General features: G+C 39.7%; 1 protein-coding gene across 1 annotated transcript in view; it reads right to left on the bottom strand.

Annotated features, from left to right (window-relative positions):
* Nucleotides 1–21,852, bottom strand: part of ADGRA3 (adhesion G protein-coupled receptor A3) — a 134,187-nt gene that overhangs the window by 84,340 nt on the left and 27,995 nt on the right. The window contains 1 exon segment of the mRNA XM_017866795.1: nt 8,310–8,381. The gene's annotated coding sequence lies outside the window, so the exon portion shown is untranslated.

Below are 21,852 nucleotides of genomic sequence, written 5' to 3'. Positions count from 1 at the left end.
GGAACAGACTGCTATTTGTACAGCTGAACACAAGTGAAGTAATTAGCTTGGATTTGGGGGCCATAAACAATGACACATATTTTAAAACATTACAATCACAGTCTAGCTCTGAGATGCTCACCAAATAAATATGTAAATAAATAAAACTAGAAGGGAGTCGAGAATGACAAGAGCAAAGTCACTGCTCCCCTATCATAATAAGCTCGTAGAAAGGAGCAGCAGGTGAGTTACCCGCCCACTCCACCCTTTATGCTGTTCTTTTTATTTTATTATCTTTTTTGAGACAAGTCTCACTCTGTTGCCCAGGATGGAGAGCTGTGGATGGAGTGCAGTGGCTCACTGCAACCTCTGCCTCCCGGGTTCAAGTGGAATCTCATGCCTCAGCCTCCAGAGTAGCTGGGATTACAGGTACATGCCACCAGGCATGTCTAATTTTTGTATTTTTGGTAGGCACGAGGTTTCATCATGTTGGCCAGGCTGGTCTCGAACTCCTGACCTCAAGTGATCCACTCACTTCGGCCTTCCAAAGTGCTGGGATTACAGGTGTGAGCCACTGTGACTGGCCATTGTTGTTTTACTCTCACTTAATTTGACTTTGTTTACTTATTTTTTGCTAACTAGATACATCTGAATTCCTAAGAGTTGCACGCGTATATGATGCATCATCTATTATACAGAAGCCTCTATCAGGGCAGACTTGGTAAAGGAGGGGAAAATGCAATTAAATGCAATCTCCATCTACAGAGGAATGACTAAGTTACAATCTGTTCTATACCTAGAATATTCTGTAGCCAATGACAAGCACGAACTAAATCAACATGTACTCTATTAAAAAGATGTTAATATGTTGGTAAATTATTTTAAACTGAGTTGCCAGGTACAGAGCATTTTAAAGCCCTGTATGTGTGTCTATGCATTTCTGAGTATAACAGAAGNCGCCCTGTCCTGTGGCATCTCTTATCACGCTGTACCAAGTGCACCTCAATTACTTCAACTGTCTTCACTGAGAGACCACAGGTTCCACAAGAGCAGGCTCTGCTCCACTCAGCGAGGGGGAGACACCCAATACAGGGTGTGTGGATGGATATGTTCATGGACAAAAGAACACACCAAGGCTAGGAGACAGAATTACATTAACCTTTCTATAAAAATATTTTAGGCCGGGCGCAGTGGCTCACGTCTGTAATCCCAGCACTTTGGGAGGCCGAGGCGGGCGGATCACAAGGTCAGGAGATCAAGACCACCCTGGCTAACATGGTGAAACCCCGTCTCTACTAAAATACAAAAAATTAGCCGGGCGTGGTGGCGGGCGCCTGTAGTCCCAGCTACTCGGGAGGCTGAGGCAGGAGAATGGCGTGAACCCAGGAGGCAGAGCTTATAGTGAGCCGAGATCCCACCACCGCACTCCAGCCTGGGCAACAGAGGGAGACTCCGTCCCCGTCCCCACCCCAAAATATATATATATATTTTTTAGTAAGTTATGGTTGGCTACAAAATTACAAGGCTGTTCATAAAGCCAGATAATTTGGAGAATGCGGTATCTCATTATGAATCATTTCCATTTCTCCATAAAAGTAGACAATCATGATGTCTGCAGTTGACCTTCGAATAATTCACCAAACATATGTAGGCATATTCCAATACAGAAGAAAAAAATGATGGCATATTGTTAATAATTACTGAATTGTTGAATCTGGGTAAGTAAATTGGTAATATGAAAGATTATGGCATCGTCCTTTCCATTTTTCTGTATATTTAAAACTTTTCATAATCAAATGTTTGATCCCCAGCATTTTAAGTCCCAGGAGGTACAGTTAATCATCAGGACTGACTTATTAGTTCCTATCTTCCTCCCTGCAACTCCCCAACTGACCCTCATTTCAACAAGATGATTTCATGAAAAAAGTCAACCTGTATGTTTTTCACTTGTTTTGCATAAGCTAAAAAGCTCTGTAAATAGAAATACATAATGTCAGTTTCATTTTTTTAAAACATACGTTTCCCTTTTCAGATTTTAAACAGCATCTACAACAGAAACTGATTTAGCTAAAGCAGTACATCAATTTGGAGTCAATGATGAACTGCATATGTTTCTACAAAATACCACTCATGAATAACTGAGTACTGTAATATAATTTAAAGATATACTTTTCCTTTAATAAAAAATTCCTGACATATTATATAACATTTAATAATAGCCATATTAATCAGGCATTGCCAAAATATATTTATAGTCAGATTCTCTCATTTAACATCCCCTTTTTCCCCCCACCAACCCACAGCTTCCCTAGTAAACAGGAGTCTGACTTCAGGATGTATGGCTAAATCTGAATACATTGGATCATTAAAGCATAAATGAGAAAAAAGCACAAGAATTGCTTAAATAGAACTAAAGGAATATTTTCAGTTCTTGGTAAAAGAATTGCCTCCTTTAGGAAAGAACATAAAGTAGACCAGGTAAGATGCCTTTAACTGCAAGTATCAGAACCCTCAACTCAAAACAGCTTCAACAATCACAAAAGTAATTCTCTGGCATCACAGAAAATCAAGAGTTGGGCAACCTTTGTGGTTGCTTCCATCCATCTCTCAGATGCACCATCCTCAGAATGTAACTGTGCCTTCAGGCTGAGCCTGACTTACAATATGGAATCCCAGATTCAGAAATCACCTCCAACCACATAGTCATAAAAAGAAACAGACTTTCTTCTTGTACCTCTCCTTAAAAGCTAGGAAATCTCTCTCCACACCCCACAGCAGGCTGCTCTGCTCCTCATCTCTTATTGACTAGGACAGACTCTGTCAATAGCTGGAAGAGATACTGAATTACCTTAGTGGCCTAGGGGTAGGATTCACATTGGAAAGTCAAACACACTGACCAGTAGGCAACTGTAGCGTCAGCAGTTAGAGTATATGGGGGAGGCATGTCACTAAATACTGGTAACTGAATATATAGCACAATACAAGAATGGCAATTCCATAAAATGAAGACAGAGATGGGGCTGGGCACGGTGGTTCATGCCTGTAATTCCGGCACTTTGGGAGGCCAAGGCGGACAGATCACTTGAGGTCAGGAGTTTGAGACCAGCCTGGCCAACATGGTGAAACCCCATCTCTACCCAAAATACAAAAATTAGCTGGGTGTGATGGCACACACCTGTAAACTCAGCTACATGGGAGACTGAGACAGGAGAATCGCTTGAACCTGGGAGAGAGAGGTTGCAGGAAGCCAAGATCATGCCACCACACTCCAGCCTGCGCAACAGAGTGAGACTCCATCTCAAAAAAAAAAAAAAAAAGAAAAAAAAGAGATGGAAGAAGGAAGGAAGGCTACAGACTGGTGAATGGATGGATGATGGATATAAAAGTCTCAATGCTGAAAACAATCTAAAAACAGGTATCTACCAAAACACCAAGCAGAAAATTCATAGGAAGTATAAATTTAAGTAATTCTATCTTTTAATAATAATGTTTTTTAGCAAGTAGGCCAACAGAGACAATTATTATGCAAGTTTAGCAGCCTAATAGCATGGGGCCTCTAGGATCAATAATCCAAAACATCAATTACCTGGGGAGGGGGGGAAGACTCCTTGGTTGATGTGACAGCAGGGCCTATATACTCTTCCTGTAGATGTCTGCTCCCTTCCCTCCCTCACCTCCCTCTCTTCTGTGCCTTCCCCTTGGAGGTGTCCCTGCACACTCTACCGAAAACCGAAGACACCCTCAGCCCACAGAGAGCCCCCTTCTGATTGGTTTTGCTCTATGGCACTTACCACAATCTGTCATCTTCTTTATTTGTCTGAATCATTTCATTTATTGTCTATTCTCTCAATCACTAGAATGTAAGTTACATGAGGCAGAGAGTGTGCACTACTTGTCTTCTTCACTTGAAAAATGTCCAACACACAGTAACTCCTGATCACTTTGTTGAATGAATGAATCCTCACTGTATTTATCAGACCAACTGGTGCTTGACCCACACCACTTCTTCTTACCACACTATGCCTTCCCCTAGACAATCTCATCACCACCGACAGCTTTGAGTCCCTAGACTCAAATTTGTAACTCTAGACCAAATGTACCACTTCTATGAGTTCTCACTCAATGTCTCCATCTGGAAGCCTAACAGCCATCTCAAAAGTCAACCCATCCCACACTCAGTGTGGTATAGGATACCATAATCTGTGCCTTCACAAAACCCCAGGGATTCTGATGCTCATGAAGTTTAATAACCATGGTCTAGTCTGGGGCACTGGTCTCTAAACAGATAGTATAAGCTTTAAATTACCTAAGACCTGACACGGCTCCCTACTTCCACCCCATTCCAAACCGTCTCATCTAGCATGAGCAAGGCTCTCTCTTCAAAGTCTTTCTAAATTTCATCCCATTCCACCACAAACTCGCAGACATTCACAGTGCTGCACTCCCAAACTTAGTATCCTCTTACACATTTTCTTTATCCACAGTACTTGAGATTTGCTTACTATATATATCCTACGTTTCTCCCCATTACTGCATATGTTCCATAAACCCCAAGCCGAGCATAGTGTGTGCACCTTAAATGTTTGCTGAATAAATTTAAATCAGCTACACGGAAAAGATTCATTACCTGTTGAGGCAATACCTGTACCAAACCTTCATATTAAGTCAACTATCTTTTTATGATTTTAATTAATATGATACAATAAATTTGCATCAGTTATCCACTCAATAGACTTCTAAAATAAAGCAAACTACCTTCAAAAGGTGAACCAAAACTAGAAAACTAGCTTCCACGACACCATCAGGATTTAGTTACTTTATCATAAAAAATAAAATCCCAAATCTAAGCTCCTAAATTAAAAAAAAAAAAACTCAACCTAAATATTCCTATGAAAATAAAGCACACACACACTGCTATCTTCCTACATGGGGCAAGATCAGAAACAAACAATGGGGTCATCATCATTAGTTCAACGGAGCCAGCTCTTACTATCTCAGCCCACTCTCCCCACCCTACCCTACAAAACCCTAACCTTCATTCTGTATGACTTGGCTCCAGGAATTTCAAGGCCACAGCTTTGAAGTTCTGACCTTGGTGTAAGCAATTCCTTGTTTTGCCAACCATCTTTTAATCTTTTACACCATATCCTATCTGCTGTATTTTCAAGTCATATTTTTTATTTATTTTCTATTCTCACCTTCAGGACTCTCTAACTAGGCAAATCTGAATGGTAAACATGTTATTTGGCCGGTTATATCTCTTAGGTGGAATTCTCCCAGACAAGGGTGAAAATAATGGCTTTACTCGGGGGGTGACCCCAGAATGCACCAATAGAAAAGTGGGAAGTGAGACAAGAAAGAGAATGATGCCCAACAAGGTGAGCTGCTGAAGACGTTACCACTGAGGTACCTGAGATTCAGTCCCTGGGGACTCTCAGGCCGGTGGAGAAGGCACCTCAGGGCGGCCCCACCTGACAGGTGAGGCAGGCAGGGTAGTTACCCATCATCTGCTATCAGTCGCTGGTTGAGGGTTGCTGAAAGCATGACTGGGTGGGTGGAGTGGCTTCCACCCCAGTACTGGAGCCAAGAATGCTCTCAGGCTTTCATTTAGAAGACATAAGGAGAGACGCACAGGAACAGTCAGTGCTGAAGGAATAAAGTCTGCTCCTCTGGAGGAGCAGGGAGCACCAAGTGTCTCCCTCCCAGGGCCAGAGCAGAGCAGCTAAGAGCCCAGCCTTTATTATCCTTAGCAAACTAACACAGGAACAGAAAACCAAATACCTTATGTTCCCACTTACAAGGGGGAGCTAAATGATAAGAACTTATGAACACAAAGAAGGAAACAAGAGACTCTAGGACCTACTTGACGGGGGAGGCTGGGAGGAAGGAGAGAAGCAGAATAGATAACTTTTGGGTGCTGGGTTTAATACCTGAGTGATGAAATAATAGGTACAACAAACCCTCATGACATGTAACAAACCTCTTTAAAATAAAATAAGTATAAACAGGGGGAAAAAAAGAGCCCAGCCCTTTCATCACTTTTTCTTTCTTTCTAAAGTGGGCTGCTCTCCCACAAAAACCGTACGGGAGGCAGGTCCCAACTGGGCATGCATGCCCCCCCACACACACTGCCAGACCGAGGCCAGGACTCAGGTCTGGCCCTTGATGTGTGTGTACTTCAGATATGCTGAGCTTAGGGCCAGTGTAGATAAAGGTGTTCTCTAACACAAGAGGCCCAGGTCCCAGGGTCAACACTGGGTTTTCACACTGAAGCCCCCACTCATAAAACGGTCTCTCAAAGTCCCTTATCTGTATATTGATCTCTGTGGTCCCAACAAAGGAGTGAGGAAGTATTTTGGGATTCATGAATAAACAGACCCCTGGCTAGAAACAATCACAGCACTTTAGTATCACCCAAAATGGCTCCTTAATTTGTTTCTAACATATACAGAGATTTGCTAGCTTTAAATGGCTGAAAATAATGTCAAAGACAAGGGAAAGTAAGAAATAGATGCAAAAAGGGTAGTAATTCACACTACAGCACAGAACATCAGCTGTGCTGTCTATACTTTTTATGTTGTACATGAACAGCCACATCAATCTTAGGTGCCAAAAATAAAATGTGTTTCTAAACACAACAGACACTATTTATAAACTAGGAGTGCCTGCCATCCTTTCTTTTGGAAAGGGAAGACCACACTAATGCCTTTCATTATCAACTAAGCATATACTAAACGCCTGACACTGTGTTATATGCAAGCGGTATCTGTCAACCCAGTAACTTTTCTTTGCAGGGAACAGAAAACATAATAGGAATGTACTGTCTCACACAATGATCCAAGGCAGTCACGCTTTGATGGGTCCTCCCAGGCTTCCTGTCTGCTTTCCTGAGAGTCCCAAAGGTCCTTTCCTGAACCATAGTGACCACTGAATGTGTATGAAGGACCATCCTTAGCTTAGGCAGGCCTAGAACCAAGGGTGTGATCAGCATACTCTAAAGCACATGGACGACATGGAACATGGTACGAATATTGAAATAAAGTGCTCCTACTGTGCCAAGAACATTTAAAAATATTCCTCTGTTTGTGTGTCTATATATATATATATATAGACACACACACACATGCATGTATATAACCTAACTTAAAGACATCTCATCTAAATGAAAAAAACAGAGACATGCATAAAGAAATGAAGAATGCTAGATCGTATATATTTACATACACATCAGGAACCTAGGCAATGAAGTCCTGCATGAGTTCTATCACAGGAGAAGCCTCTAGGTAAAAGGGTCAAGAAAAGGCCACGTAGAGAAGTGGAGAAAGTGAAGCTGAGCAAAGAGAATTAAGAAAAATGAGGACAGTGTGTTATTCCACAGAAACGGAGATGTTTCACAGTGTAGCTTCCTTACAGATTTTGAAATTTTATCCTAAATGCATGAGTTAACAGGGGAATTTGAAATGTGATCCCAGAATAGCATTCAGAATACAAGTAAATTAAATGTCCATTGTCTGAAACTCACCAAAGCAAAAATATGAGTGCTACCTGTGACATATCATAAGCAAAACTAGACCTAATCGCTAAGAAAAATATATATTTACAAACATATCACATTCAAAGACATCTGAATAAAATATCAAAGTTTATACAAGTGTTTTTCCCCTTGACATCACATCCTCGCTGCTGTTTTCGCCATGGTGACATGCAAGCTTGGCCTTTCACCACGATTGTAAGCTTCCTGAGGCCTCCTTAGAAGCCAAGCAGATGCCAGCTCCATGCTTCCCGTACAGCCTGCAGAATCGTAAACCAATTAAACTTCTTTTCTTGATAAATTACCCGGTATCAGGTATTTCTCTACAGCAATACAAGAATGGCCTAACATGGCATACATGTTTCGAGATACAGAATTTCAAGACAGCATAGATGCTTTAAGCTAGCATACTTAAACAAAGTCAACAAAGTATAGTCCATGACCTCTGGTATAAGTAAAGATTTACTGGAAGACATCCACATCGATTCATTTATCATTCCTAAGTACTGTCTTATGCAATACTCATTGGCATATTATCTAAGGTTGCATTCACACTTCAAGGGCAGAGGTGAGTCACTTGTGGTCAGCTGTGAAAACCCAATTTACTTACTATCTGGCCTTTACAGAATTTAGATATTTGTTTTTTAAAATAAAATCTTAAAATTTTCATTAAAAAATGTTAGAAAACTCAAATTTTATTTTGAATAGTTGGGAGTTTAGTGACAGATTTACAATGAAGATTTACAATGAAAATGCATTAAACAAAATCATAATGAGATGATAATTAAAGAATACTCACAATCTTTCAAGGAGACTTAATCCAGAAAATGAGCCATTCTTCAGCTCGGATATCTTATTGTTACTCAGAATCCTAAAAAATACCAAAATAATAATAATAATAATAATAAGTTGCCTAATACACACTACCAATATCAAAGTAATTTAGCTTATTATGTTTAAACCTATGAGGAACTCCAAGACATCATTTATTAGCCAGAATGTTTGAGATGGCTGAAAAAATGTCTTCCCCTTTCTCTGAGAAACCAACTATTTAAAGTAGTTTACTCATGCATCTTGTCCCATTTAAATTATTTCTATCACGCATAATCAAAACTTTAAGAGAAAAGTTGATATGTAATAGCTCTAAGTTCAACATAAGCATAAAGAATACCATACCATGTACGTTTATATAATTAATCAAATTATGCAAGTTGAATACTCATTTTAACCTGGAAACTTAGCAGAAAATGCATAATCTATGATCCTGTAAAATACTGACTTTATAAAGAAACAAGGCATCTTCTAGATATCATTTCAATAATGCTGAATATTATTTGCAATTTAACAATATACAAATCTACTGTCCATTTGTGTAAAAATATGCTTTTCACATGCACTCACAGACAAACACAGGTAGCTGAATCATAGTATCATATCTCACACTTTAGGACAATGTTTATCAAAAATGAATTGAAAACAAAAACTGACTCAAAGAAGTCATAGTTGCACCTATTCCAAAGGTCGGACTTGCCTGAGAAGAGACTTCATATTATCTGGCACTCCCTCTAGGTTTTGTAACTTTATGTAGCTTTTGGAGCCTGAATATCAATAATGAGCATCCATGAATGAGGTGAAAATGCTAGTTATCTGAATCGGGGAGTGGGAATATCAAGGTAAGGACAATGAGAAAACCAAGGCACAAAAGAGTTAAGTAAAGGGCCCAAGATTACACTAGCCAATGGCAGACCCAGGTTTTGAACCCAGCAGTTCCTACTCCAAATGCCAAGTTCTTCAACATAAGCTAATGTTGGTCACGAGGCACACTACAGGCATTTGGGGCAGAAAACTTTCCATCACACACAGCATTGCATAACTTTCATGGGCACCCTTCACAATGGCTACAGTGTGAGCTGGGGTTTCCTGAGACAATGTAACACAGCACTTCTTGTATATAAAATGTAAATGGAGCATACCTCTGGGTCAGAAGATTTTAGGTATTATTATTTTGTCTAAAAAAAACTTGGATTCCTTGTATTAAAACAAAATAGCCATTTGACATTTGATTTTCTTTTGATCTAAGTGAAATTTTAAAATCCCTGCAGATTAACATATCAGAGGCTTTTCTTTCAGGAATTCCTAAAGTGGAGCATACCTGGGTTTCGACCCCAGCTCTATCACTTTCAAGTTACGTTGATTTTAGGCGAGTCACACCTCCTCTCAGTAACAGAGTTCCATTATTGATAAAATGGGAAGAATAAAATCTACCTCACGAACAGCAGAAGGAATTAGAAAAAGGATGACATACTCAATGAGTATCCGTTAAGTTTCAAACTCTGTTTCCTTGGTTATAAGATACACATTCTCCCTCATTTCAACGTTTTCTGACCTGTCAACTCAAGAATGGAAAACCAAACATGGTCATGCTCTCACTCACAAGTGGGAGTTAAGCTACAAGAATGCAAAGGAATAAGAATGATTCAATGGACTTTGAGGAAAGGGTGGGGGGCGAGTGAGGGATAAAAGACTACATACTGGGTACAGTGTACACTGCTCGGGTGATGAGTGCACCAAAATCTCAGAAATCACCACTAAAGAACTTACTCATGTAACCAAACACCACCTGTTCCCCGAAAATCTGCTGAAATAAACAAATTTTTAAAAAAATGTTTTCTGAAATCCAGATGTATCTTACAATCCAAGTATATTATTGGATTGTATTCTGTCCCCCCAGGCACCCAACAAAGCTGTTTGTTAGTTACAAAAGCAAATATAAGTCTTCAATCATTGGGACCGAGAAAACATGGTGATCAAAAACATTCCGATTAAAATACAATGTCCTCTAATCAAAACCACAAAGGATTTGTTGTTGTTGTTTTTAATTGGCAGTTATTTAGCACAGGCAAAACAGAATTGAGACTCACATATGAACTCAAAGCTCACCTCTGGAGCAAGATTTCCTAAGCAGCCCAGCGAGCAGACTAAGAGCCTATGACCCTGGCTATCCCCAACAGTATCTATCCTGAGCGGGCACTCACCACATCTGACAGAAGGTATTTCCAGAGACTTTATGCCAGCATGACGTATAACAGACAAAAATTAGAAACTCCCATAGAGGTCAGTTACAAGAAGAGTTAAACAAATTATAATACATCCAAACAACAAAATTGTATGCCTCCAATAAAAATGATTCTTTCAAAGGAGACCTGAAGAGAAAATGCTTACAAGCTTTTAAAAGCAAACACCAAAACTGATATCCTTCATTGAAAAGAATCTCTGCATAGTCAAAATAATAATAATTGGGAAGAAAACATATCAAAATGATCACTATTTTACTGATGAGGTTTCTATTCATTTGTTCTTTTTGGGTTTTGGTTTCTTTTTTTTTTTTTCTGAGATGTAGTCTTGCTCTTGTCGCCCAGGCTAGAGTACAGTGGCACGATCTCAGCTCACTGCAATCTCCGCCTCCCAAGTTCAAGCAATTCTTGTGCCTCAGCCTCCCAAGGAGCTGGGAGTATAAGTGCCCACCACCATACCCAGCTGATTTTTGTATTTTTAGTAGAGACAGGGTTTCACCATGTTGGCCAGGATGGTCTTGAACTCCTGACCTCAGGTGATCCGCCCGCCTCGGCCTCCCACAGTGCTGGGTTTACAGGTGTGAGCCACCACACCTGGCCAATTTATATTTTATTCTTTATAATCCTGCAATATCTTTGGAAATCTCTAAAATAACATTCCTATTTTTTAAGTATTTTCCTCCTGGTAATAAATATAAGAATCTTAATTGCTAAGTACAGTTTGAGGTTGAGTTTATTTTGAGTATATCTTAGAAATAAAAACAAGTAAATAATTTATGCTTTGAAATTAAAGAGTCACATTTATTTATTTATATTCAATAAATGTTTATATAGTGACTGACGTTAGAAACTTCACAGACACTAAAAGTAGTGCAAATAACAATGGTGCTGTATTCAGAGTCCAGGGTTTTAACTGCAACTCCACAAGGAATAAATGATTCAGTTTGTGTGACAGTCACCTCACTTTTCTAGGTAGACTTCAACTTCATTTTTAAGCCCAAAAAAAAAAAAAATTAGAGTGATTACCGAGATCCTTTCCAGCTAGTTTTAATTTTCTACATTTAATTATTAAGTTTTGATGAGCAAAGCAGTCAAACTTTGCAGTGACTAAGAATTTAAAATAAACCAAAGAACAGGGAAATGAAAACTACACAAACGACCAACCTCAGTGACATTAGTGTGCTGTTTCTGAGTAAAGAATGAAACCCAAACATGAGTAGCTTATAAAGAACGGCCAGGGTAGTGGCTGAATTACACTCACTGCAATTCAGAAATGCTTCAGCCAAAGGACTGTCATTTGCTCAGTCATAAAAGCTTTAGCACGAGAAATGATAGATTTTATTGAGGAAAGTAAAAGGAAGACATTTCATCACACTTAAAAAGTTATAAATGTAACCTTAAAAATATAGTTTACAACCTCAAGTTAATATATTCAGTCTACACATTATTTGATGTGTTTAAGGATTTCGCGCTAGAAAACAGAATCAGTATGAATAAATCTACTCTGCAGACAGCTTTTATACTCAATTTTGAAATGGGGGACTGTGGAACTACCAAACGCGTAATATCATGTATCATTATAAACCTAAAACCCATTCATAATCAATATTTTTGCTGACATCTTTGAAATTTCAAACTTTCTAGGAGGTAACTAAATGAAAAATATAAAACTTGACCAAAGTCATAAAGCTCATATACACCCATTTCTGTTCTATACTAATGACGTTACCGCCACATGATCTATAGACAATGCTTAGGAACGCTACTTGGAGCTCTTGTCTCTTGAATTTAAACACCGTAAGAAAGTCTTTGATGTCCATTGCTACTATTTAACACAGCACCAAGTTTAAGTTTGGTATATTGCTTATGCTGGAATACGAAAACAGGAGTGAGACTTACTATAGACATACTTTTTTAAAAAATCAAAAGTTTATGAAGCAGAAGAAATAAACATTAAGTAGTATTAGAAGTTCTCAGTTGCTTGCTATTGCAAGCCCCAGAATGGAGTGAGTCATGGAAAACTGCTGTCAACACTCACATCTTGTATAGCAGAAGGCACAAAATAATTATCCTTTTGAGAGGAATTTAAAAACACATTTGAAGAGTACTAAATATTCAGATCAAATATGTTGGGGCTATAATCCAGGGCATCAACTGCTGGAGGGAAAAGTCAGATAAATAATCATATAGGGTTATTGTAGCAGGTTGAATGGCTGAAGTGGGTCGAAAGGCGTCACCCGGAACCTGTGAATGTGAAACTGTGAACGTGACCTTGTTTAGAAAAAGAGCGTTTGTTGTTGTGATTAAGTTAAGATTCTAGAGAGGAGAGCATCCTGAGTTAGGGTAGGCCCTAAATCCAATGCAAGTGTCCTTAACAGGGAAGAAGAGAAGACAGAGTTCAACACTCGATGAAGATGAAGGCAGAGATGAGCCTCAGAAAGAGACAAAATGGAAAAACAGAAGAAAAGCAGATTTACAACCCATAAAAACTAAGGATTTCCCAGAACTAAGGAAAAGAGCAAATAGGAAATTTTAAAATGTAGCACATTTTAAAATTTCTTTTGATTTTTTTTAAATCTATAAGCAATGTGAAAAGATAAACAAATATTTTCAACTCCTATTAAAGGCAAAGAACCAATTTTCAAATATACAAATAATTCTTTTAAAAAAATTAAGAAAAAAAAACCTCCCCAATAGATGTGGCCAAAAAAAAAGCTCATCATCAATGGTCATTAGAGAAATGCAAATCAAAATCACAATGAGATACCATCTCACACCAGTTAGAATGGTGATCATTAAAAGTCAGAGGTGGGCGTGGTGGCTCATGCCTGTAATGCCAGCACTTTGGGAGGCTGAGGCGGGTGGTTCATGAGGTCAGGAGATGGAGACCATCTGGCTAACAAGGTGAAACACCATCTCTACTAAAATATAAAAAATTAGCAGGGCATGGTGGTGNGATTTTTTTTAAATCTATAAGCAATGTGAAAAGATAAACAAATATTTTCAACTCCTATTAAAGGCAAAGAACCAATTTTTCAAATATACAAATAATTCTTTTAAAAAAATTAAGAAAAAAAAACCTCCCCAATAGATGTGGCCAAAAAAAAAGCTCATCATCAATGGTCATTAGAGAAATGCAAATCAAAATCACAATGAGATACCATCTCACACCAGTTAGAATGGTGATCATTAAAAAGTCAGAGGTGGGCGTGGTGGCTCATGCCTGTAATGCCAGCACTTTGGGAGGCTGAGGCGGGTGGTTCATGAGGTCAGGAGATGGAGACCATCTGGCTAACAAGGTGAAACACCATCTCTACTAAAAATATAAAAAATTAGCAGGGCATGGTGGTGGGTGCCTGTAGTCCCAGCTACTCGGGAGGCTAAGGCAGGAGAACGGTGTGAACCCGGGAGGCGGAACTTGCAGTGAGCTGAGATTGTGCCACTGCACTCCAGCCTGGATGACACAGCAAGACTCTGTCTCAAAAAAAAAAAAAAAAAAGTCAGGAAACAATAGATGCTGGAGAGGATGTGGAGAAACAGGAATGCTTTTACACTGTTGATGGGAGTGTAAATTACATCAACCATTGTAGAAGATAGCATGGCAATTGCTCAAGGATCTAGAACTAGAAATATCATTTGACCCAGCAATCCCATTACTGGGTATATACCCAAAGAATCATAAATCATTCTACTGTAAAGACACTATGCACACGTATGTTTACTGCAGCACTATTCACAACAGCAAAGACTTGGAACCAACCTAAATGCCCATCATTGATAGACTAGATAAATAAAATGTGGCACATGTACACCATGGAATATTATGCAGCCATAAAAAAGGATCAGTTCATGTCTTTTGCAAGGACATGGATGAAGCTGGAAACCATCATTCTCAACAAACTAACATAGTAACAGAAAACCAAATACCTCATGTTCTCACTCAGAAGTGGGAGTTGAACAATGAGAACACATGGACACAGGGAGGGGAACATCACACACAGGGGCCCATAGAGGTGTGGAGGGCTAGGGGAGGGAGAGCGTTAGGAAAAATACCTAATGTAGATGACAGGTTGATGGGTGCAGCAAACCACCATGGCAGGTGTATACCTATGTAACAAACCTGCACTTTCTGCACATGTATCTCAGAACTTAAAGTATTTAAAAATCTTTTGCCAAAAAAAGAAAAATCGGCAAAAGCCTTGAACAGATAGTTCAGGAAAAATAAACACCAATGGATCACAATCAAATGAAGGGATGTATGACAACCTGTCATGAGGGAAATACCAATTAAAACAAGATACCACAAATAACTTTTCACAGTGGAGGGGAAAATGTGATCACCCATTTTATATTCTGAAGGAAACAGCCACTCATATTTTGCTATAAATCAGTACAATCAGCTGGGCATGGTAGCTTAACTCCTGTAGTCCCAGCTACTCAGGAGGCGAAGGTGGGAGGATTGCTTGAGCCCAGAAGTTCAAGATCAGCGTGGGTGATATATAGCAAGACCCTGTCATTTAAAAACAAACAAAACAAAAAAAATCAAAACAAAACTATGGAGGGTAAAAGTACAAACATATATACACTATTTCATCCACTTACTCCTCTTCTGAAAGTTTACCCTAAAGACATAGTTGCACTTGTACAAAATATATTACATATTACAACTTATATAATTATATACTTATACAACAAAACTATTCATTGCACTACTGTCTGTAAAAGCTAATTGCTGGATACTGACATTGGTTCCAATAATAGGGGATTTTATGGAATTCTTCTGTCTATCTACAAAATGAAATACCAGAAAGATGGAGAGTTGTAGGACACAGGGAGAGGAAGCACTTTAAGTATTCACACAGAAAGATCAAGGCATACATTTATATATTTTAAATTTCCACTCTTTGAGGCCCCAGTATGCCTGTAATCCCAGTGCTCTGGAAAGCCAAGGCAGGAGGATCACTTGAGCCCAGGAGTTTGAGTTTACAGTGAGCTATGATCTGGCTACTGCACTCCAGCCTGGGTGACAGAGCAAGACCTTGTCTCAAAACAATAAAAGTTTCCACTCCTTGACATTTCTCATTTGCCATTTTACAAACTGTACTAAAGCAAACTGATACTGTGTTAGATTTAGCATGTACAATAATATGTTACTGCTACAACATTGTTTATCAAGTACAAGAAAAAGAGATAAGAAAGGAAGGTTGGCTAGATTTTGGGCCAGGTGAGTCACCAAATTCAATTGGTACACATCCTAAATTTTAAGGCCACCTGTGATAAGCAAAATCAGGAATGTTAACTCCTCAAAATAAATTTCTAGTGCTTTCCTTCATTTACCCCACTAATGAAAACTGGTGACTCCCAACATTCTTCAAAGTTCTAGTTCAGAAGCCAAAAAACCCAACCAGCCACTGGTTTTCTTTAAATCCTAAGACCTCTAAGAACAGTGTTTAAATTTTTAAACACATGAAAAAAAAATCAGAATACTACCTCCTGACACATGAAACTTGTAGGACATTCAAATTTCAATGCCCTTAAAGGTTTGCTGAAAACAACCATGCCCATTTGTTTACGTACTGTCGATGGCTGCTTTTTTTATTTATTTGTATGTTTTTGTGAAAGTTTTACAGAGTAAAACAGACTTGTACAAAGGATTTCCCCTAAATTTTCCCTTTCAGAAGGTATCTCCTACAATAATTTTAATAGGACCAAGAGTTACCAAATACTGAGGATGTGCTAGGACAGCAGAGCTGAGTAGTGGCAACAGACATTCTGGTCTGTAAAACCTAAAATATTTAGTAATTGATCTTTCAAAGAAAAAGTTTGCCAACTCCTGTTTTACTATCCTCAGCTTATTCCGTTTTCAGATAAATACAAATAAAATGTTATTTTCTAAAATAATTCTTCCTAGCAAAAATGACAGTATCTACTGAATCTCAAAATTCTCCATCCATTTGATTATTCTTCATATTAAAATTACATTTAATTCCGCATGGCATCAGCAATTAAATACATTTTGTCATAAGCACAGTTAGTTACTTGGTTCATCAATGTTTCTCCTTTGGACGCATTGACTCACTCATTCATTTTTGCAGAAAATAATTCTGGGTGGTATGCTTTAGCTCTTGTGTGTCAAGAAATGTTTTGCCTTCACTCTACTCACCTTGTTTTAACACTTCTCATTATTTGAAACCACTCTGTTCAGGCATTTGTGTATCTATCATTTCTCCCACAACAAAGTAAAACCCATAAAGTATAGAAATCTTTTCCAGGCCGGGAGCGGTGGCTCAAGCCTGTAATCCCAGCACTTTGGGAGGCCGAGACGGGCGGATCACGAGGTCAGGAGATCGAGACTATCCTGGCTAACATGGTGAAACCCCGTCTCTACTAAAAAATACAAAAAATTAGCCAGGCGAGGTGGCGGGCGCCTGTAGTCCCAGCTACTCGGGAGGCTGAGGCAGGAGAATGGCGTGAACCCAGGAGGCGGAGCTTGCAATGACCTGAGATCCGGCCACTGCACTCCAGGACAGAGTGAGACTCCGTCTCAAAAAAAAAAAAAAAAAAAAAAAGAAAGAAATCTTTTCCAATTTGACCATAATTGCATCCTCACAAAAAAAGAACATAATGGTGAATATCTGAGTGACCATATTGTGCAGTGAATATACTCAATCATTCTTCACCGGAACCCTATGATATAGCTGGATTCGGTGGCTTACACCTATAATCCCAGCAATTTGGGAGGCTGAGGCAGGAGGACTGCTTGAGCCCAGGAGTTAGAGACTAGCCTGGGCAACACAGTGAGACCCTAACTCTAAAAAAAGTAAAGACAACAGCCAGGCATGGTGGTGCGAGCGTGTAGTCCTGGCTTCTTGGAGGACTGAGTGGGGAGGATTGCTCAAGCTCAGGAGGTCGAGGCTGTAGTGAGCAATGACAGTGCCACTGCACTCCAGCCTGGGCCACAGAGCAAGATCCTGTCTCAAACAAAACAAAACAAAACCCATGATGTAGATATTATTATTTTCTTCAAAACAATGACCAAAAATTTGCAAGGCAAAAGAAATTAATAACTTGCTCAGGTTCACATGCAGACTAAACGGCAGAGTTAACATTCCAGCAATGTCAAGTATGAGTGACTGTTGTAGGCACATGCCCCTACTCAGCTGTCTTTCCAAAAGAGGCCTTGGGGCAGGAGAGCAGTTAGCTGAGGGCCCCCAGCCACAGATGTCTAGAGGATCTGCCTCCGTTTTCCATTTTCAAGCAGAGGCCATGCACATTGCAGGCAGTCCCCAGCCAATGACTGAGCACAGCAGTGGTAACGGGACTCTGCATTTCTACCTAGTAGACTTCTGGTGGGCGATCTCTACCAGAGCTTTGGAAAGGGCTGGCCAAGCCTTTCTCATAGCTGTAACGCAGTCTTAGACCTTTCCTTCCCCTCTCCTTTCACAGGTGCTAGAACTGCAATTCCCATCTGAAGACTTCTCATGCCTGCTTCTGTTTTCTCTCTTTATTTTTCATAGTAATTCCCCCTAGTAAACATCTTAAACTCCTAGCTCCACTCTGGCATGTGCTTCCCAGGAGACCCAACAGACAAGGTCCCACAACATCTGTGCAATGAATGAATGAAATAAAAAAATAAAACTGGGTTTAAATTTCTATGTTCAAAGATCCTTCCCTGAGGACATGACATAGCACCTATAATTTACTGGCATGCAGTGGTACAAATCAGAAATATAAATCTCAGCCCCAGCCTTATTCCTTCCTCAGTCTATGGGATTCTTTTGGAAATCAAAAATTCTACCAGGGTATGTCTAGTATTCTTTCTTCTCTTCGTACTGCAATAGAAGTGTCCTAAGATACTTTTTCTACATGTTAGACCTTCTAAACTTAAAACCATCTTAAAACTGATAGCAAAAGAATCTTCCAGCTGTTAGGAAAAGGAGGAAGTTAAGCATTTATCAGTGGTTGTCATTGTTGGTACACACACAAACTGTGGTTGAATTTTAAGTCTGGATCTTTAATTATGGCTTAATGTTTATACATTAAGGTTTCACTATGATGCAGCACTGAAATAAACAGTCATGCAACAGAAGATTGCATATGCTATGACAGTCAGCGTAATTAAAGGCAGAGAATATCAAATCTCTCAGAATTTGACATTTAGGAGAGGCTGGAGGGATTCATTCGTGTGTCATAGAGAACTATCATTCAAGCAGCTCACAACCCTAGTAAGCTGCCAGCTAACTTTTAAGAAAAACAGTTAAACTTCCAATGATGCATTGATTACATTTTTTTAAAGCTTGTTAAATTAATCCCAAGTAAAGAAAAATGCAAAACCTAATACAGGCATCCAAATTATATTATCACAACCTAAAGATGCTAAAGAAAAGTCAAGATTACTTTTATGAAAACTGTGCAATTACGATGTAGGCAATATACCCTAAAATGATTTTAAATATATTTTCCATGCATATATAAAAAGAAAAAAGAATAAAGGGATAAAATGCTAGTAATATAGGAAAATCAGGTAAATCTGGGTAAAAAATATACAGAGGTTCTACCCATTATTCTTTTAATAGTCATGTAAGTTTGAAATTATTTTCAAATAAAAAGTGTAAGCAGGCCGGGCACAGTAGCTCATGTCTATAATCCCAGCACTTTGGGAGGCCAAGGCAGGTGGATCACTTGAGGTCAGGAGTTCGAGACCAGCCTGACCAACATAGTGAAACTCCATGTCTACTAAAAATACAAAAATTAGCCCAGCGTGGTGGTGCACACTGTAATCCCAGCTACTCAGAAGGCTGAGGCGACAGAATCGCTTGAGCCCAGGGGGCAGAGGTTGCAGTGAGCTGAGATTATGCCACTGCACTCCAGCCTGGGTGATACAGTGAGACCCTGTTTCCAAAAAAAAAAAAAAGTGTAAGCAGCTTTGTATTAAAATGACACCATGCAGAATACAAATGGTTAAGTGGTTCAGAATGAGAAGGCTGGGGGTGACAGAGGTGCTAAGGAAGTGGCATTTCACAGGGTGGGAAAAAAATATGTACACGTTTAGAGAAACCGGCTCTTAAGAATAATTACATCTCTGGCTCCCTCGCCGAAAAGTTGTTTGGAAATAAGCATCTGACTGTTGATGGCATCTTTGAATCAAAGAATTGTTTAGGCTGCCTTTTATTTCTCCATCTGCTCTTTAGCTGGATACTCCACCTCTTAGTTCCAACCTTCACATTTCCTAATTCTGCTTCAGAATTCTCATCTTAATCTTTCTGCTTTGAATTTTGGAATAAGTCCTCTGCTTAATTTTCCAGACCACTAATTTTCTTAAGTCTTTAGTTGTTACCATTTCTCCCTTCAGCCCACCTACTGACCCCACACCAGCACTTTTGTTTTTTGTTTTTTGAGACAGGGTATCGCTCTATCACCCACTGGAGTGCAGTGGTACCATCTCGGCTCACTGCAACCTCCACCTCCTGGGTTCAAGCAATTCTCCTGCCTCAGCCTCCTGAGTAGCTGGGATCACAGGGATGGGCCACCATATCCGACAGGGTTTTGTCATGTCGGCCAGGCTGGTCTTGAACTCCTGGCCTCAAGTGATCCACCCACCTTGGCCTCCCAAACTGCCAGGATTACAGACGTGAGCCACCATACCCGGCCCACACCAGAGCTTTTTAACATTATAAGCCCACACTTAACTTGTGAGAACTCCTTTGCTTGACCTTTCTCAGGAGATTTTTCTTTTTCTTTTTTTTCAATCAGTTGCTCTACTCTTGGATCTGAGACTATGAATTAGAATTTTCCTGTGTTAACTTTTCCCCAGAGGTTCCATGGGACTGGTTTGGTGGCCTCTCATTCTGTTGGCTTCTTCTCAAACGTCTGATGATCCTTCTTGGTTGCTGGCTCCTATTTACAAATGTGGGGCTAGAATGCTCACTATTAGTTGCTGCAGAGGGTTTCTTTAGCACACATGAAAATAATGGTGAATGAACAGAGCAAAACTGCCTTTACTTCTAGGTTCAGAAATCGCATATCCATGGAGATGGAGACACAAAAGATACCTGGCACCCGTTACAACTTCTCCTTCCTGCTACACAGTCGCCCACTATATTCTGCCTTGGCAAATTTCCCAGTTTATTTAAAACTAAGCTAAATGGCCTTGTCACAGAAGCAAACTGGACCACCATCCCCTCAGAGCCAGACTGATAGCAGAACTGGAACAGCTGTTTCAGGTTATTAATTCCTGGCCAGGCGCTCTCATTAGCCACTTTTGTTGCCACCCACTATGGTTTCAGTTCTTGGGAATCATCCAGGATGCTGTTAAGAAAATCCATTTTTCTAGTTATTCCCACTTCTGTCTCTATTGGGTTGTAAGTTCCCTTGCTGTGGAGTGTGCTTTATTTATTTCACAGTGTCCTCAATGCTTCCAGGGTCTCTAGAGCAACTTTCTTATTTTTCAGCCCTGTTATGGATCTTTTCATATTTTTATGTTTCTTCTATTGTTTTCAACAGAATTTTGAAAGGAAAGGAGAAAAAGTAAACAGATGCGGCTCACTGTACATCCACTTAGGGGGCCATAAAGGGGTCATTTCCTAAAAGTAGAGCCTCCATCCTCTTTTATATGTCCTCTCTGGATGCTAAGTGATTCATGGACGGTTTGGTTTCTAGCCCATCTTCTCCCCGTCGTGCAGGGAAAGCTACAACTCATAGAAAAAGCTTAACCACCTTTCATTTAACAGAATTATACTTTTAATCACAAGGGTATCTGTGTAAAACAAGAAAACCTCATACATCAACCAAAAGCTAAAGTCCCAGGTCCTCTGTAAAACAGTCAGATGTCCCTGACCACAACCATTCTTAAAGTCCCATACTCATCCTGCTCCAACAACTCAAAGAAACGGAGGCAGATGCAGGGGAACCTCTGAGGGCTGAGGATGTGGTTCAGTGCCCTGGCTGGCAACTCTAACCCATTTTGTATTTAGGGTCATTTTTCCAGTCTCTGCCCTCCCTCAATAATTACTGAGCATTTAATAGTAATCACAGAAGGCAAACTCCGGAATACAAAATACTGGAATTTGAATCTTAACACCAGGATTCGGCTTCATGACTTTGGACAAGTTCTTAACCCCTCAGTTACTTAATGCCTCACCTGTTTATCATCCCAGGCCTTTCTAAGAGACAGTACAAGGCTTTTGTAAATATATATGAGAATGTGTGGTGACGCACTTAAAGCAGGCCTTCTGATTGCTGAGATCCAAGCAACTGGACATCACAGCT

Source organism: Rhinopithecus bieti, unplaced genomic scaffold (assembly GCF_001698545.2).
Source record: "Rhinopithecus bieti isolate Rb0 unplaced genomic scaffold, ASM169854v2 scaffold_1599, whole genome shotgun sequence".
In the NCBI taxonomy this organism is placed as follows: Eukaryota; Metazoa; Chordata; class Mammalia; order Primates; family Cercopithecidae; genus Rhinopithecus; species Rhinopithecus bieti.
Note: the sequence above shows the minus strand (reverse complement) of the source record. Positions and strands in the feature narration are given on the sequence as shown.